The following is a 7,379-nucleotide window of genomic DNA, read 5'->3' as shown; positions in this document are numbered from 1 at the left end:
TTGCTTTTACCCTCTGTGATGTGTGTGTGTGTTTGATGGATAGGTGCTAACTGCTCCTACCGCATCTCTGCCTGTATAATCTCCTCTCACTCTGCCCCAGTCTTTCCCCAAAGAGGACATCATAGCTTCTCCTGCCTCGTGAGCATTCAGTCTGTAAGAATGTATAATGTCAGTTATGTCCTGGACCCAGTCATCAGGATTCTCACGAGGAGGAGCCACACCTGCCACTGCCTTGGCAGCTTCCTCAAGAGTCCATGGTCTGAACACATACATGTGTCTGTCAGCTGCCTCAGGGTTAGGATTAGCAACCTGAATCATGGGGAAAGTCTCTGTGTATCTGGCTGGTGGGCGCACACTATCTGATGGTCTTACGTCATATGCAGGTGGCAGCAACGGATATAACGGGGCTGCCGGGCCTGGTTTAGGTGAATCTGTTACTGGTAGAGCAGTAAGAGATGCAAGCGGGGACGAGGTCGGGGTCAGAGTAGGTGGTAGTCTGCCTCTTCTTACACCAGGGAACCCTTCACTTTGCCACTCCCTATGCCCCGAGTAAAGCTAGCAAGCCATGCTGACATAACGTAGCGTCACCTTTACAAATCAGGGACATTTTCACTCGAACCTCTGTTGATTCACGCATTTGTTCACCTTTAGTATAATGGCCAGTATCTCCGCCTGTCATGCGGAAGATCGGTCTTCCATTCCCTGATGGGGAAAGGTGGCTGTTCTTAACTTCCTTGGGTATTCATCACAGCCGTGCGTTGCACATCAATGACCAAAAATAGCTCCAAAATCTTCTGACACATAGATTATCTGCTGAAAATGCTTTCTTTAAATGAATATTTCTCTACACTGCCAGCTGAATGCAGCTCGTATGAAGCAGGACCTACCACACACAGTGACATATCAGCTGCAAGCATATAGTTGGAGAATGATCTGGCATTGTTTCTTGGCATTAAGCTGCTCATGGCTTTTCATTGTTTACAATGTGTGAGGCAACTGGGCCATGGTTAATGCAGAAACACAGTTTTCTGAGCAGTGTTCAGAAGCAACAAGTTCATACTTCTGGCTGATGCCTTCAACACTTGTATTAGCACCAAGCACCCCTGACTTCCTTAGCTTCCATGTGACAAACTTACCCATTTCTCTCAAGTCCAAGTTCCCAATCACTTCTCTTTGTATAAAATATGACAAGCTGGGAATGGAATAAGCAAACTATGGTTGCTTATGTAAGTGAGTATTTCTGTTGCGCAACTTTTTGAGCAGTTGTGGAACCATCAAACGTATGTTTTTGGTTGCCCACTGAAAAAATATTTGAACACAGAGCACTGTTATCACCCATTTAGCTATCTTCTCTCTCTGTGTGCTCATGGCGTTTGCAATAAAATCACTTGAAAGGCCTAATCCAAATCCTGAACAGACATCTGACCAAATGATACTTGCCTTATGAGTTTAAGACCGATGCCCTTAAGGTATTTGGTCAGCTTCACGATTTAGCCTAAATCTCACTGTCAAGCCAGTATTTTATGGGGCTCTTTGATAAAACAGTCAGCCGTAAGGTGTAGCAAATTAGTCTAATCATTTTCCTGACTGCGTTGAAATGACTCAACTTTTACTCGCAACCAGACAGACAATTTCTTGCAGACAAGGCCAAAACAAAGAAAGAGAAGTAGCATTGGATAATTTGTTAGTTGTGGCGCACAAAGCTCAGCTTTTATACAATGTTTGCGGCGGCAAATTGTCAGTGGGGCACTCCGTTTGGAGATTTTGACCTGTCCACTTGCCTTTAAGCTCATCATGTTTCCAGAAAACAGATTCATTAATACGGGACATGAAGAAGTAGAGAGAAGGCGGCTGTAACGACAACTTGGAGGATTCTTTGAACATTGCATGTCTCTGGAGATGAAGAAAGTGTAGGTACTATTCAGGTGCTAGCAATGCAGCCGAAGCCAGTGTTTTGACCTGGCGTTCAAAGAGTATGCTGCACTAAGCACGTCACAGCAGGTTCCATTGAGATTTGAACTCGGATCGCTGGATTCAGAGTCCAGAGTGCTGACCATTACACCATGGAACCCTACATTTTGCCACTCCCTATGCCCCGAGTAAAGCTAGCAAGCCATGCTGGCACAACGTAGCGTCACCTTTACAAATCAGGGACATTTTTACTCGAACCTCTGTTGATTCACGTACTGTTCCCCTTTAGTATAATGGCCAGTATCTCCGCCTGTCATGCGGAAGATCGGTCTTCCATTCCCTGATGGGGAAAGGTGGCTTTTCTGAACTTCCTTGGGTATTCATCACAGCCGTGCGTTGCACATCACTGATAAAAAATAGCTCCAAAATCTTCTGACACATAGATTATCTGCTGGAGATGCTTTCTCTAAACGAATATTTCTCTACACTGCCAGCTGAATGCAGCTCGTATGAAGCAGGACCTATCACACACAGTGACATATCAGCTGCAAGCATGTAGTTGGAGAATGATCTGGCATTTTTACTTGGCATTAAGCTGCTCGTGGCTTTTCATTGTTTACAATGTGTGAAGCAACTGGGCCATGGTTAATGCAGAAACACAGATTTTCCTGAGCAGTGTTCAGAAGCAACAAGTCCATACTTCTGGCTGATGCCTTCAACACTTGTATGCTATTACAGTTTGAGCCCTCTGAACACTCCAGGTTGAATCTAGGTTCAAAGAGTGTTGTCCATTCTTGCTAAGCTTTTGTCAAAATACAATACTTCACTTTTACAAATGTAATTTGAGTACATTCATATGTTTTCTGTAATCGCTGTTCTGCAGCAACTCTCTTGACAAACACTTAAGCATCCTCCATTTCAAAATCAGAAAAGCTCCTGTCTATTGGTGGCTTTATTCTGCTGTAGCTCTGTATCAACAATAAGTCTAATAACATTTGAACCAAAAATAGGTTGAGCAAGACTGTTACCTTTTTCAGTAAACTTCATTCCTTCATGTGCAGCTACTTTGAATTCAACTTCTATCCATCCAGTGTATGGCATGTCTTCACCATTAGCTGCAATGAGGTTAAAAGTGCTTAGCTTCAATGATTTCAGAAATGTGTTTCAGTGTCACGTGTTGTAAATTATCTGTTTTCCATTGTTCACTAACTACAATCACTTGTGACCCAGAGTCCAAAAAAGCTCTAACCTGCTGGCCTTAAGTGATGCAGTCAATCCGATATTTTTGTCCAACTAATGGTGCAACTTTGACTTGGATTTTCTCTTGAGGTTTGGCTCAGACTGTATTACATGAAGTTGTTGGACACTGATTCCTGTGAACAATCCAGTGCTCATATTAACATGCTTTGGAACAATATAGCACACTTTTTGCCCATTTAAAGCAACTCTTCTGAATTGGTTTGATATTTACATTCTGCAGCCGGCTGAGAAGTGTTCACTGCTGCCACACCTAAAGCAGTGAGTGCAGTCTTCTAAATTTTCCCGCTGACAGCAATAGCATTCTCCTCTGCCCTGGTGTAGCTGTGGAAAGAAAGTATTAGTTAACATACCTTTGGTTGGGTGGAGGGTAGCAACATTGTGTCAGGAAGATAACAGTGCTGGGCTGCAGAGGGTATCTTGTGTTGTATGGCAGGGTGTTGAAGATAGCCTTGTTCTGCTGCAGGTGCTGGGGCTGCCCTGTGTGTCAGTGGTGGGTCATAGTTGGCTGGTGCTAACTGAGGTGGAGTGTAATCTGGTTCTGATGGTGAATTTGGGTGCTGTGGCTGTTGGTCAAAGGGCTGCTGCATAGACTGTTTAGTAGAAGACACTTCAGATTTAAGGTCTTTTAGGAGGGATGTGTTAGTTTTCATCTCCCGCAGTTCTAAATAAATATAACTTTTACTCTTACTGTGACACTACTGGCTTGATTTTTCCTTAATCTTAATAAGAGTGTGGTTGAACTGAACAGAGTGAATGGTTACAGCAGGGCTATTCAATTCGGTCCTACAAGGGCCGCAATCCAGCAGGTTTTCCATGTATCCCTGCTTCAACACACCTGACTCAAATTAAATGGATCTAACAGCCAATCAAGTTCTGAACAATGACTAATTCACAGCACGACACTCATCATACAGGGCAGGAGAAACACTTGACTAAAATGGTGACTAGATGGTAAGTGATACAGTTTGTCCAAAGTGTTGACAAGTTTCTTAAATCCTGGGTTGTTCACTGTGTGATTCGAACACTGGTGTTTGACGAGAAAAAAAGTTATGTTGTTTGTTGTCTTTTTGTGTCTCTGGGATCAGGTGGAATATTTGGTCATGTCAAAAAGGGTAGCCTGAAAAGTCTGCAAAGTTGAAGCAGGTGTTGAGAAGGTTTTCTTTCTATGCTCCCTCATTGCTTGCTGATAAACTACTTTGTAAGCAGAATTAAAATGGTTAAGCAAATTTTTAGATTAGATTAGATTAGACTTTATTATCTCACAGTGGAGAAATTCACTTGTTACAGCAGCTCTTGTTATAGAATAAAGTGCAGAAAGACAGAATAAGGTGAACATGCATCACAGCAAGAAGGTGCAATATAAATTATTTACAAGAAAAAGTCTAAGAAAAGCAAAAATATGTACCATTATAAATATAAAAGATATATATATATATATATATATACTATATATATATAAAATATAACAACTTCACAGACTATATACATATTTACATGGTGATGGTGGGATATGAAGAATATGATGACATTGATAATGGGGGGGGGTATTGCACAGTAAAATATAAATAAATATTACACAGTATTATGACTATACAGATAAGTTGTACAGTCTGACAGCAGTGGGAATGAAGGACCTGAGGTAGCGCTCCTTCCTACACTGAGGGTGTCTCAGTCTGCTGCTGAAAGAGCTGCTCAGCCCCTCCACAGTGTGGTGCAGCAGGTGAGAGGTGTTGTCCATGATGGATGTGAGCTTGGCCAACATCCTCCTCTCACCCACCTCCTCCACAGAGTCCAGCGGGCAGCCCAGGACAGAGCTGGCCCTCCTGACCAGCTTGTTCAGTCTCTTCCTGTCCCTGTCAGTGCTGCTCACTCCCCAGCAGACAACGGCGTAGAGGACAGCAGAGGCTACCACAGAGTCATAAAATGTCCTTAGCAGAGGCCTGCATACTCCAAAGGACCTCAGTCTCCTCAGGAGGTGGAGGCGACTCTGGCCCTTCTTGTACAGGGCGTCTGTGTGGTGTGACCAGTCCAGTTTACTGTTGAGGTGAACACCCAGGTACTTGAAACTGTCCACCCGGTCAATGTCCTTCCCCTGGATGTTCACCGGTGTGTGGGGTAGTGTCCTTCTCCGGAAGTCAATCACCATCTCCATGGTCTTACTGGTGTTTAAGCACAGGTGGTTGCGCTCACACCAGTCCACAAAGTCCATGATGACTGACCGGTACTCCAGCTCGTTCCCCTCAGACACACAGCCCACAATGGCTGAGTCGTCAGAGAACTTCTGGAGATGACAGCTGCTGGTGTTGTAGGTGAAGTCCGAGGTGTAGAGGGTGAAGAGGAACGGTGAGAGCACTGTTCCCTGAGGGGCCCCCGTGCTGCAGACTACCACCTCAGACACACAGTTCTGCAGACGCACGTACTGTGGCTGGTTGGTGAGGTAGTCGATGGTCCACCCAGCTAACTTTCCATCCACTCCAGCTCCTTCCAGCTTCCCCCACAGCAGCGCCGGCTGGATGGTGTTGAACGCACTGGAGAAGTCAAAAAACATGACTCTCACGACGCTCCCAGCGGTCTCCAGGTGAGCCAGCGCCCTGTGCAGTAGGTAGATGACAGCATCATCCACCCCGATGTTTGGCCTGTAGGCAAACTGCAGCGGGTCCATCGTGGTGCACACCACGGAGCGGAGGTGACCGAGGATGAGCCTCTCCATGGTCTTCATCAGGTGGGAGGTCAAGGCGACGGGTCTGTAATGGTTTGGTTCCTTCGCGTGTGATATCTTAGGAACCGGAACCACACAGGAGGTCTTCCACAGGACAGGGACCTTCTCCAGGCTGAGGCTCAGGTTAAAGATGTACCTGAGCACCTCACAGAGCTGGTCTGCACAGGTCCTGAGCAGCCTGGGGCTGATGCCATCTGGTCCTGCAGCTTTCCTGTTCTTCAGCCGCCTCAGTTCTCTCCTCACCTGGGCCGATGTAAGGGAGAGGGGGGAGGTGGAGGGCAGTGGGGTGCTGGTGGTGGAGTCCATTGGTGTGGAATGGAGATGGGGGGTAGGTGAAAGTGGAGGTGAAGATGAAGGTGGTCGGGGGAAGGGGATGGTTGACGCTGGACTGGGGATGTGTGAAGAGGAGGGAGGGGGGGGGCAGAGGGAGTGGAGTAAGAATCAAATCTGTTAAAAAACAGATTTAAATTAAAGCTGCAAGCAGCGATGAAGGCCCTCGCACCTCTGGCGCCGCTCTGGCCTATTGCACTGCCCCCTCGGCCTGCAACCTCCCTCCCCAAGCAAGCTCGCTCTGGCTGGCAGCCGTACGCTCAGTCGTCCCCATGTTTCTGCCTCGTGTGGTCATTGTCTCTCTCTGACCATCATCTCATACATCAATGGGCCTAATAATGACATCAGAAGTGGTCATGACCTTGTTCTGACCAATAGTGTGAAACAAATCCAAACAAAATCATGCTTTTAAGATCTGCAGATATCAACATGGCCAGTAGGTGGAGCTATAGTGTTTGATCTTGTACTAACATGTTGAGGTTCGGACTTTAATGACAACTGCCAAGTATCACGTCATTGGGTCAACCGAGTCCAGAGTTATAGCCACTTCCTGTTTGATGGCGAGGGACAGAAACCTCACAGGCAGCCATTTTATTCATGATGGTGTAAGCAGTTTGTTATATTGTGAGTCATGTGTTCATCAAGGATAATATTGATGAGTTTGAGTAGGTGTGTAGGGTTTTCAATGGGATAAAAGGGGTACTTCCTGTTTCCAGGGGGCGGGGCTATGGCGTTGAAAACATCAGGACATGAAGAGGCTTTTTGGTTTGTACTGGCATGTTATATAAATATGCCACATTTCATGAATGTCAGTCAAAGCAGTGGTTGGAGCTGATAGAATAAATAATTATAGGGGGCGCTATAGAGCCACATAACCAGCATATGTCTATTTAAATCAGTTCCAGGCCTGACCACTGTCCTTCCTGCCGAGTTTGGTGGAGATCGGGAGTACTATGGGTCAGTTGCAAATACTTCCTGTTTCATGGCGATGAACGCCATTCGCCATGGTTTTGCTTGAGGAAGGAACTTGAGGATTGTTTTCGGTAGTATCACGAAAGAGTTTGACCTGACCTGAAGCACTTTTGAGTGTGTGGAGTTCATTCCTGAGGAGAGGGACCCCAGTGTCTGAAAAAGACACTTCCTGTTGAAAGTGGGCGGG

At 45.8% G+C, this 7,379-nt stretch overlaps 1 non-coding gene across 1 annotated transcript; it reads right to left on the bottom strand.

The window, feature by feature from the left end:
- Nucleotides 1–1,999: 1,999 nt before the first annotated feature.
- On the bottom strand, nucleotides 2,000–2,071 carry trnaq-cug. Its single transcript has one exon. It is a non-coding gene; the product is annotated as a tRNA-Gln (tRNA).
- Nucleotides 2,072–7,379: the final 5,308 nt, after the last annotated feature.

Source organism: Melanotaenia boesemani, chromosome 5 (assembly GCF_017639745.1).
Source record: "Melanotaenia boesemani isolate fMelBoe1 chromosome 5, fMelBoe1.pri, whole genome shotgun sequence".
Taxonomy (NCBI): Eukaryota; Metazoa; Chordata; class Actinopteri; order Atheriniformes; family Melanotaeniidae; genus Melanotaenia; species Melanotaenia boesemani.
Note: the sequence above shows the minus strand (reverse complement) of the source record. Positions and strands in the feature narration are given on the sequence as shown.